The sequence below is a fragment of the Dipodomys merriami genome, unplaced genomic scaffold (genome assembly GCF_024711535.1).
Source record: "Dipodomys merriami isolate MVZ:Mamm:240054 unplaced genomic scaffold, mDipMer1.0.p SCAF_10, whole genome shotgun sequence".
In the NCBI taxonomy this organism is placed as follows: Eukaryota; Metazoa; Chordata; class Mammalia; order Rodentia; family Heteromyidae; genus Dipodomys; species Dipodomys merriami.
In genome coordinates this window covers 48,138,121-48,150,440 of record NW_027202271.1, presented here as the reverse complement: position 1 = coordinate 48,150,440, position 12,320 = coordinate 48,138,121, and the positions used below count along the sequence as shown (strand labels likewise).

Sequence of the window (12,320 nt, the reverse complement as noted above, 5' to 3'; positions counted from 1 at the left end):
CCGAGTGTAGCTCAGAGTAGAACATAAAGGCCACGGAACATGAAAGACATTCCACCGCAGACCTCATTAAGTGAGCTTAAGAGAAGCTTGACAGGCTAATGACAAAAACCTAATTTGGACTTTCTGGATGTAAGAACTCTAAGCAAGTCCGGATAGACCCAAACTCTACCATGCATGCGATCGAAAAAGGCAGCCACTCAGTGTCAATTAGGCCTTTGGAGTTCATGAATCAAAGGCCAGGGAAAGATGGGGGTCCCTTTCAACCACACTGAATAGGAAATGGTGTCCCGTGTGCTTTTGTGTTTGGGCTCTGGTCCTATTTACACTGTACAGATGCCATAGGTCCCTAAATTAACAGTAGTCTCCTGGGAAATGTTGACCAGACTTCATGCACTGGACAAAAGCATGGCTAGACTTGAACACCACAACACTGAACAGGATTCATTTCTGTGATTGTTTGGATTTACTGGGAAAGCCCTTTCCTTTCTGAACATTCTGTCAGCCTCTATGAGCCTGGACCATGTTAGCTTGCATATACATTCTATGTTAAATTAGGCTGGTTGCTTAATGTGTTTATGTCTCCTCTCCAACTACTTTTTCATCCATGAGTGGAGAAGTTTTCACTCTCATGAAATAATGATGACAGACACCTGTGTATGCGGTGCACAGTGGGAAATACCTTACAAGTAGTATGAATTTCCCATATCCATATCATTAAACCCCATTTTAGAGAGAAGGAAGCTGAAAATTCAACGTATCCCTCCCCCCACCTTTAATTAATGGAGAACCAAGGACATAACCCCAGGCTATCTGACTTCAAAGCCTTCATATTTCACTAACCAGAGTGAAAAGAAATAAACATTTGCTTAATGAATACATAAATGAATGGGTGCATTCCTCAATATCTTTAGAATTAAAGTAGGAAGACTTGCTTTTTTAACTAGACTTGTTGTTGCAATAAGAGGTACAGGATGACAGAACAGTGATCTGAAATCCTCCATCACAGTGTTTGGTACTCTTATTTCCCACCTGTGCCTTTAAAGGACCTCACAAATACTTATGAGATATTTATTGAATCAGTAAAATATTCTAACCTAATACAACAAATGATAAATGGCTAAGATGGCTTTCTTGGGACAGTTTCCTTCTCCTCTATATATGAAGGAAGAATTTTTTTTCCTAATATTTAACTTCATATGCTACTGTGTTTGACTATTGTAAGCAATGTAATGAGTCAGCATGTCTCCAATAAGTGTGGATAAAAGAGAAAGTATCTTTACATCTATCAAAACCTAGATAAATGCTCCAGATTTTCCAACATAATCATCCCTAACCTTATAATCAGATGCAGTACTATTTACATAGAACATTCCTCTGTTTGCCTATATAACATGGAAAAAGAGCCTTAGTAGGTGCTACTGCTTCTTTTTTTTTCAAATGGTCTAGGAAAAGACTCCAAGAATAGTCTCCTCTATTATTCTCTGCTCCTCACTGCAGTAAAGACCTTCAGTAAGTCACTATGCACCCCATTTATAAATAGGAATGTCATATGACTCATCCTGTCTTTTTCCTGTGAAATCACATAGAGTGATGTGTACAGATGGATTGTTGAGCGACGATGTGTAAGATGTGTTAGATAGATGTCAAAAATTGTCACCAAAGAAGGAAGTCAGAAGCTCATGTATCATATAACTTTCAGGAAGCTAGGTGTTTTATCTTTCAATATATGTAAACACACACACAACATATACAGAGAAAGAGCTAGTGCAAATGGGGCATCTGCATACATATACACACAAGTTTAATGCTTAAAAGTTTAAGGAAGTAAATAATACTGGTTTTAAAATTATTCTCCAATTACCTCTAGTTCTATCCCCGCGCTAAGTATTTTGTGTAGCACAGACAACTACTGTTTCCTTTCAATTCGGTGCTAGGTGCTGGGTTAAAGGGTTTGTGTCCATTATGAAATTCACTCACCTTTTCAGTGCCCTAAAAAAAATATTATTATCTCTCTTGTGCAGATGACTAAGGCCCAAAAGAATTAAGAAAATGTCCCAAAGTTACATTGCCAGCAAAAATCCAAGGGAAAACCTGAAGTTAAGTCAGTCTATGGACAAAGCTACACTTACAGTTCAAATCCCATTCACTTGAAATGTACTTGAAGTCTAGCATATGCAATTCTTTTCAGAAAAAAATGTCCAAATGAATCTCATCCTTTGTGAAATATGAGAGTTCCTTTGGCAGAATACAAGCTAATAAAAAAAAATTGCTGCTTTCTCACCATAACCAGAAACTTTAAAAGATGTTTAATGTCCTCACAGGGTTTATGGTCCCTGGGTTAGGTAATGTAGCATATCCTGTAATATAACTACTAAGCATTACAGAGAGGATTAATGGTTTTTAATTCATTGGCAGCTCTTCACACTGGGGAGAGAGGGAGGCACATTGAGTGCCTACTATGCATACATCATAATGTACCTACTGTGTGCATGTCACCTCTTAGAAATAAAGCATTGTGAAGGGCAGGGGAAAGGCTTAGCAGAATGGCAGAGATTCCCCTCAGGGAACCTACAGTCTATCCTTTAGAAAGGAAGTCAGAACACATGAAGTGGTGAGGGTAAAATTAATCTTTGAATGCATTAGCAATACTTAGATGTATTAAAACGAAATCAAAATTTCTTCAAAGGATTAAGTCCTTTCAGCCTTTAACTCCACCAGACCTGCCTCCTCCACAGGCCAATTAGAGTTCAAAGAAAAGATTCATACACCTCATTTGCAGATCAGTTGAACCTTGGGCATAACTGATAAATCCTTAATAAGTCAGAGAGATAGCTATATTTATTCTTAAAATTAACTAATTTGCACACCGAAGTTAAGAGATTTGCCTCAAGACAATTCATTGCAAAGTCTGATAAAAAAATTCCCTAATTCCACTTCTGATTTGACGTCCCTGACCTGCTTTCTCATTTAAAGGTTACTCTTAAAAACATATTCCTTGAACAGAGTCTCATACAAGGTCACATCGAATGTGGAGACAAAACAACAACAATAGAACTTTTACTGAAATATTTAGATGATCACACAATAAGCAAAGAATACCCAGATACTGCTCTGTGTAAAACAGCCGTCGGTTTTGTAGAGGATTTTGCTTCCTTTGTCCTTGTCCTAAAAGCTGACAGGGTTTCTAGCAGTTTCTTTAGAGAACCCAGAAATATAGAAAGTAAATATACTAGACAATCAACCTAGTTGGCCCCTTCCAGTATCCAAATTGAACTCTGCTTGGGTGATCTGCACACAGACAGACACAGACACACAGACACACAGACACAGACACACAGACACACAGACACACACACACAGACACACACACACACACACACACACACACACACCACACGTCGAATACATAAACCTGAACTCTTGAACTTTTTTAGCTACTAGGCAATGAAAACATAAGTTTTCATCTAAAAAATATATAAACTTACCTATAGGTAACTTTGGAAGGAATGAAGCTAAAATGATCATCATAGGCAAGATAATTTTGAAGGAGACTTAAATTTTTTTTCTAAAAGTTTGCTATTAAATGATCACCACTGAAGCATATGGATGTTATTTTTTAAAATACTGATATTAACTTCATTAATTAGATAGCAAAGAGTAATAATATTTTACCATTGATAAGGATACAGTGAATGGAATACAAATGGCTCAAGCGTTTAATTCAAATTGTCCTTTCTCTCCCCTAGTTATTTATTCAAGCACTTTCTGCTATCCTGGGCTAATTAACAAGACGTTCACATTTTCCATAGTAAAACAGAGCAACAGAGCAGAGTCATTGTCTCAAAGTCCTCAAATTTCCTATTAGACACCATGGTAATTCTGCTACAACTCAACTTATCTTAGAGAATCCACATGACACAAAACTTTGGGGGTAGAAATTAGCATAATTGAAATAATTAAAAATTTTGGTAATTATAATTCTCACTTAAAACTAAATTAAATATGCCAAACTATAATTATGCTCAAATTTGCATCATGAAAATTACCCCCCATTTTGCTCCTGGCATCTTAAAATATCTAATAGGGGATCTTAAGCCCTTGCAGTTGAGTCAAGAGGCCCTTATCTTCACCGCCTTTGGGAAGAGGAGACTCATTATGCATTAAGCACAGTTAGTTAGCCTCTTGGGGGAGGGAAGATGCCCATTACCTCCTTGCTATGTAACATACATGATTGGTACTGCAATCCTTGGGTACCTCAGAGTTACAGTACCATTAACGAGTGCTGAGTGCCACACACAGCAGATGGTTTGTCTTGTCTTGTTTAGTTTTTAAAGAAAAGATTAATCCTTTCTTTGGAGAGAATCCTTAAGCAAAGCAGGTCATATATTAGGACAAAGGTAATGGGAAACAAAGACACACAAAAAAGGCTGTAATATTTCAAATCAGACACTTGAAAGGAAGCACTACTTTAAAATGATGATCAGATGAGAGGCAAGCTAAAGGGACTCATCACTCACCTTTTCAACCCCAGGGAAGGTTCAATGGTTTTTAAGAATCCTGGGATCAAATCCTTACAGTGATAATCTGTTTTTATTCTTTTTGATATAAACACAAAATATTCGTTCTCATAAGCTGTTTAACCCTCCTGCTATAAAATTCACCAGCTGATGCAATTAAACTTGCAAGAGGGCTTATTTATCTTCATCTTTGGGATGGTAGATGGATCCTAATCTGTGACTATGCTGGTCAATATAAATAGATGAGACTATAAGTACAGCATTGGCACATTGTCAAAGCACACAATGGGTTTCTTCCCCAAAACATATGAATATAGCCTTAGTTGAGTAAAATATTCACATTAATAACGGAATAAGGCAAAAGAACCCTGGCTGACATCCCATCTGTTCTGATGAATTAAATTTAGAAATCATATGTAATATAGACATTTCTGTCTGAATATCATAAAACCCTGACACATCAGGCTTTCATTAGAAAGCTCCACAATGTGACTTGAATAACAATCTGTCTTAGCTAATTAGTATTTTCAGTTTAGCATATTCACTTTCAGACATATTGCTGTTTGCACATGGTAATTTAGGTAAACAGATACCAACCACAGCTGCGTCAATTAACACTGCTAATCAAAACTGAATTCAGGTAATTAGGCACATTTATGCAAAAATTGTGTAATTCTGGAAGAAAATCGAGATTCTTCAGTAATATGTCAATACATAAAAATCTCATTTTGTTTATGAAGATGGGGAATGGTAGAGGGGAGAGAAATCACCATTAATGTATACATCATGCCCACAGAATAAAATCCCTAAATTAAACCTCAGTCTTAATTGGTCTGTATGTTCAGAAGTTGGATCAACTTTATTCATAAGTGTTTTCCTCAATGTTTCCGTATAGTAACGTTGATTCACATCTGCCTAAGAGTTTAATCGTCATCACGCAAGACTCAAATGGTTAATGAATTCTCAAGTATTTCTGTAATTAGGAGGGCAGTTGGTCAAGCTCATTCTTTCTTCTTGCCTAACATCTCTTCAGCAAGTCTCCCTCAGTAGGTCTCTTTACATACTTAAAAGTATGCTCTTTTGTATTCAGAATTGTAATAGTATCTTCTTATTTTTTCCTGAAAATACTCTGATACGCAGTGCTCTTTAATTGATATTTAATCTAAATCTGTTTTAAATGGGTATGTGGATTGTTTCTTTCGTCTCATGTCAAACATAAACTACACTGATAATTTTGCCTAAATATACTGTGTAGAGAAGTAATTTAATTTTGGTAAGTAGTAAGTGGCTAACCAATGGCTAACAAGTTCAATGAGAGGGGACTATTTTGGTATAAAGTCAAGGTTACAGTGAAGGGAAAACTGGACCAATTTTTAAAGCATTGTAAAACAGAGGTGGGAACAACTTCAAAGGAATCTGTCTATTGTCTGTCTGTCTTCCTATCTATCCATCATCTGTCTAAACTTCTTTCTATGCTCAGACTCTAAAGTTGAGATTTATTTCTTAATAAAAACACTTTTTTTTTAAACCAAAGTATTGGGTTCAGTGTCCCTAGCTTTATGTTAATGGTAATAATCACCTTCAATCCTATTTAACAAATATTCCTTTGATACCTCACATTTATTGGGACCTTCCTAAAAGCTCTATGGGTAGACGCAGAGAGAACTTCAATTAGATTCCTGCGAGCCAACTTAAGAGCATTTACAAACCAACAGAAACAACTTTAAGAGGAGGGAAAGTGGGAGAAAAAAAGGGAGGGGATAACATGTTTGACAAGAAAGGTACTTACTACCTTACGTATGTAACTGTAACCCTCAGTATATCACCTTGACAATAAAACTAAATTTAAAAAATAAAAAAATAAATATTAAAAAAGAAGTGATTCCCAACTTTGGAGCTTCCTGAGCTAATTTTGAAGAGGTTCTTTTTTTAAAAAATATCTAAATCCTGATCATTGTTTTGTTACCATAATATATCAGGGGGATGAGATTTTAGCATGCTATCTTTTTCTCACATATAATTTAAGTTTCTTTTTTTTTTTTTTTTAGTATTTATCAAAAGTGTTTTCTACGTATCCTGTAAATGCAACTGGATGATTTCCTGTGGCATAAAAACCTAACAGATGCTGTGCTTGAAACACAATTTCAAGAGCAGGAAATAAGAAATTTGAAGGCACATTTATCAGTGGGTTGTCAAGTTAATCACACCAATGAAATTGGGTGATGTGAGTCAAAGACACTTGTGACTTTATGAGTCTGTTAAGCAGAATTATTTATGAATTTTAAATGAAAGGGAAGTAAGCACTAACATTTTAAAGACAATTTTTAAAGTGCTCAGGGACTGATTTTCAATAAACTCAATGATTAAAAATTTTAGAATTTCTGACCTCAGTGAAATGAGCCAAGTAAATGAAGTTTATTGCATGAGTATATCCATGAATAATCTAAGATACCCTAAACATTTCTTACTTCCTCCACCAGAGTGAACTGGGAGAGGGCTAATTCTTTCACTGTAGTTCGTGAGCTGCAGTAAATTCCATTTTCCAAGACTCTGGATCTTGTAGTCAGTAGGTTTAGCAAGGAGAAATTCTATAGATATGGCACCAGTCTTAGTGAAGGAAGGCTTGAATTGCTAGCAGCTTCCACTCTGACTGATCTACTGACTAAATGTTTAACTTAGGAAAAAATTTTCCCAAAGTTCTAATTTCTGATTTATAAAATGTGGCTCATAGAACTATTCACTGAGTCATGGGGGTTACACAGAATTTAGGAAAAGGCTCCAGAAAAACCTGTTGAGCCTGAGTACATACACATCAGTCAGAAAATGTTAATGCTGAAAGTACTTTAAAGGCCTCTATCCTTTTGAGGTTTTACAGACAGGGATTTTCAAACTATGTACAAAATATTTATGTCATTCTCCACAGGTATTGTAAATAATCTAGAGATGATTAGAGTCTATAGGATATGTGTAGCTTTTTATGCAAACAGAATGACATTTTATATACAGGATATGTATGTTTTATATATGTGTTATATATAAGGATATGTGTGTTTGGAGATCATAGGGTCTTAAAACAAATCTCCAAAAGGTGACAAATGAGCACTATAATGCATAGAATCAATGTAACGATTTTAACACCAATTGCATAGAATATATCAAGTACACCTTGTAGTACTGTTACATAGCATGAGGTTACCTCCTGACTTAGTTGAAAACTAGTTACGAAACTTAGCTCTCCCATTAATGTAGAAAGGGAGTGGGATGGCATTAGGAAAATTAACATTTATAGAGTCATTTTTATAATATTTTTGGACAAATTATGGGAAATAATTCCCTCATGGTTACTAATGAATTATTTTGTTCTAGGATTAATGTCTGTTAGAGAGTGACATCTTAAAAAATGCTTAGGTGTCTACTTTCTTATCCTGAAAACACTGGAAATTCTTAAATCTGCCACTTATTAGCTTGCCTTTGTTTAATAAAATAAAATTGCTTGTAAAAGTCTTAATCTAAACTTTTGTGAAATTAAGTTGCTGACTCATAATACACAATGACTAAAACAATATACAGTGGCTAAAATGACATCATTAGTCATTATTTTTAGAAGTCCGCTTTTTTAAATACAAGGACTCCAGCTCAAGTAGGTAGTCCTTAAAACTATCAAATGGATTAATGATGGCTTGTTTCTGGCAAAGGATATTACTGTATAACTACAAGTGAAAATGTCAGGGCTGGGCCTGGATGAATTAAAGAGGAACTGAATGCCAGAAATCCAAGAGAACACAAGAAATAAAAATGTCTTTGAGGTACACTAAAGCAAAACAAATAATTGGATTTAAGACTTAGAAAATATGATCTTATTTTCTTTTGGTTTTTCATTAACACTTTTTCTCTACTAAGACAATATGAATTCCACATTCTTGAGCAATGTTTCCCTTTTTTGAAAAGGACTACTGATCATTAATAACAATATAAAGATCTTATCTGTAATTTGGCACATAAACTTTTCATGCTTAGAGAATATTATTGTAATGGCAACAAGTATGAATACTTAAATTTATTTTCATTAATTTTCATAAGTGGTCAAATAAGATTATTCTAAATTAGAGATGATCTTTGAATTACAGCTGAAGAATTAGTAGTGTGTATTTTATGGATTTATATAGCAGTCATATTTACTTTTTAGCAAGGATTATCTACAATAGGAAACAAGTATTACCAGGGACAATTGAATTCTTTAAAGGTTGACAACCCATGGCACCAGAATTAAAGCTCAGAATCTACACTTCATCAGAAAAGTTACAGAAGGACATACTTGTTTATAATTCATGATGAATATTTATCTCACAATGAAGAATTAGGAAATGATCCTTACAGCAAACAGATCTTAGTTAAACATGTTATTAATCTCTGCTTCAAGGTATTATCCAACTCTCTAGAGGAAATCAGAGTCACTTTGCCAATGGAATAATCTCTGTGTGTCTCACACATGTGTTTCATCTTTAACTTTCTTCAGAGCTCTTATGGTAGAAGCAAGCCTTCTTTCAGAAGGATGTTAAAAGCATACATGAAAAGCTTGTGCAAAAATAAACTACAGCACCTCAGGCTTCTTAATTTCTACACTATAATGCCTTAGACTTTTCTACCCTGACACATTCAGAGTAAATTCTTTGATGAAAAGAGAAAGAGGTAAATTAGGTATGGAATGAAGAAAATCTTTATTACCATTTTAATAGTTCACAGACACATAAAAGGAAGACACATTCACTGTGTGACTGGACCTAAAACTAAAAAGATTCACTGGCTAACAATAATAATAATAATAATGATATTAAAAAAGAAAACAGGGTTTTGAAACAATCTGAATACAAACTTTTAAAAACACTTCAAGAAAATTAAAGGAAGAACAATAAAGTTAAACCATTAGATGGCATGACAAACAATTAACTGGCTTCTCATGTAACATTTTCAAACTTAATGAAGATACTGAGTTCCTCCTTCTCCCCCCCACCCACACCTGCCCCACTACCCCAAGACCATCAGATGTTGTGGGGAATGGAATTGTAGACAGGATAAATCGGCAACTTTTCTAAACAAGTGTACCACAAAGCATGCGCTTTCAGGAGCCGTTCTATAGGTTAACATGGGTAAAATATGCAGTTTAGCTCATTCATATTGGATGACAGATGCCATTGCTACTCAGGACATCTTGATCATCTTGCTTTAGGGAGTATACTTTTATTACTTGGACAGAAAGGTTATTGTATTCCATGCCTTTGTCATGATGATGGTTTTGTTGCTATGTAGCAGGGAGAATAGAACTTGGACAAACATTAGACACATAGTTCACTCTCCAAACATTATTACAGATATATTATTTCTAGATTCTCTGCCAAGAGAACATTGCTATGTTCCCTCCCAAGCAAAATAGCACTTAAATATGCAAACAAATGAAAAATAAAATAGGTTATTATTATTATTATAATTACTTGATTGACATAAAACCTAGTAGATGTTTGCATTTAAATGGGACAGACTAATTCAGATCTGGCTTTTAATTTCAGAAAGGTTAATTGCCCCAATAAAGGTCAATCAAACTTTAATCTTCAATAAAATTGCAACAGCCCCAATCACCTGCAGGACATTTATTATACTCTTATTTCCATGTGAAAGAATGCATTTTATTCATTATGCATCACTAATCTTCCAACTCTTTATATTAGCCCATTTTACCAGAAATATTAATTCCTTTGAAATTCTGATAAGAGTTCATTTCTATACATCTCAGGAGATAATTCTGGGGGGATTTTTTTTGAAAATAAAAAAAAAATAAGAGGTTATCAGCTGACCCTGTAATTGTCATAGACCTTTGATACTCCACTACCAAGTCCCAATTACACAAAATGTCATGGAGGTTTAGGTTAAGACAACTAAAATGTAGGAATTTAATCCTCCATACGCCATTCATCTGTTTGTCTATATTCACCTTGATTAATGCAGGCAAAGTCAATGTTAGGTAATGTTATATTTGAATAAAAGTAGAAACATATTCATTAACTCATTCATCCAAATAAATATTGAGTGCCAGTTAGGTGCCAGATACCAGGTGGAAATGAATAAAAATTATCTCTACTATAAGACTACAATTTTTCTCTGAAAAGTTGTTCAGAGCACAATAAAATAATGAACAAAACCTCCACATGTAGCTTTTCTAATCAGCACCATTAGATTTTAGCAAAGACTGGAGAAATTGTCAATCAAATTACACCCAAATTCTGATAGTGTTTAGAATTATCTGAATACCTAAAGGTTTCAGATCTCATTATTCCATAAAAGAATGACTTGTTTTTATTTGAGAATATGACATTTGATTGTTAAAATTTTAAGTCACTATATTGGGAACATCCAGCCTGCCGTGGTTAGGGGGGGAAACATAAAAAAGTTTCAATAGTCTTATTCATGTACATATGTTAGGAACTAACTTATTTTAAAAGCATTCATGTATAAAGTTTAAAAACTGCCATTACCACAAAAGACAATAAGAACGTGAAAAAGAAAAATTGTTTGTTTGGGTTTTTTCTTTTTTTGATTTGATATTCTGGTCTGAATGTACACAGAAGTTAAAGAAAAAGAATGTTAATATTTGTCTCAGTTATTCTGTAAATTAGTCATCATGATTTTATACCAGCATGACATAGCATACATAACTCAAACTTGCCATCTATATGTTTTTAAGACCCTTTTTCTCTTTAGGGCTGAAGTACACAAGCACTTGCAAGAAGCCCTGAGTCTTTCCTCTGTAATCTCTATACTCATTAATTAGCAATATATGAATACTACCATTCAGGAAAGACCTAAAGCTTGCATATTCAATCAAGCAAAGCAAATAACAATGAAAATACAAGTGTAGATGGCAGACTACCATTGGAAAATACCATATCTTTTAAAGACATACTCTTATAAATGTAAAAAAAAATCTCCAATTACTTTATGTGATTTAAGTCAGTATTTCAGTCCCTTTTTTCTCTCACTTTGAAGACATCTTGAAAAAAAACTATGTGTGTGTGTGTGTGTGTGTGTGTGTGTGTGTGTGTGTATTCTGTAACTGTACTTTCTTCTTTTTCTTTCCTGCAAATGGGTTTAAACAGATTCAAGCAAAACACCTTTTACCTTGTTGCGCAAAATAAATCCAATTCTATACAATACAAATGTTCAACTGATGTTTGCTCTCAAGTAATTATTCTGAAAACTAGTAAATATTAGCTATTGAATCCTTATCAATAGCTATGGGGAAATGATTGCTCTATATTCCGATCCAGTATCAAAATCTATTTAATACATTTCTGCATCTCTGGAGTTTTAGAAGGAAAAAAAAAAAAAACAAGAAAATCAAAAGCTGTGTAAATGCTCAAAAAATATTTACGGATCTTTTTAATGAAATCATTTCTATCATGAAATACAAAACAACCAACCATCAAACAAAACTCTCCATTTAAAACACAATGGCATTAAAAAAGAAACATACCTTTTGGTTGAACAAGTACACAGTTTTTCATCATGCCCACACTGCTTTGCCGCTCCACCTTGAATAAGAAGAGGCTCCTGGTCTCTTGTGATTTTTGTGACAATGCCATCAAATCACCGGTAAATTTTTCGATTAAACTTTACAGATGTAGCAAACTTTGTTAATTATAATATTAGTCAGCTGGCCCGGTAAAATCAGTCACCCACTGTAAGGAAGCCAGACAAAGAGACATCTAATCATTGCAACCAGAGCAGATAAATTTTGTTCCTTTCTATCCC

At 34.4% G+C, this 12,320-nt stretch overlaps 1 long non-coding RNA gene across 1 annotated transcript in view; it reads right to left on the bottom strand.

Moving 5' to 3' along the window:
* LOC138805680 (uncharacterized) overlaps positions 1–12,320 on the bottom strand; it is a 61,509-nt gene that overhangs the window by 17,364 nt on the left and 31,825 nt on the right. The window contains exon 5 of the long non-coding RNA XR_011365619.1: positions 12,043–12,247. This is a non-coding gene — a long non-coding RNA (uncharacterized lncRNA). The remainder of the gene's footprint in view (positions 1–12,042; positions 12,248–12,320) is intronic.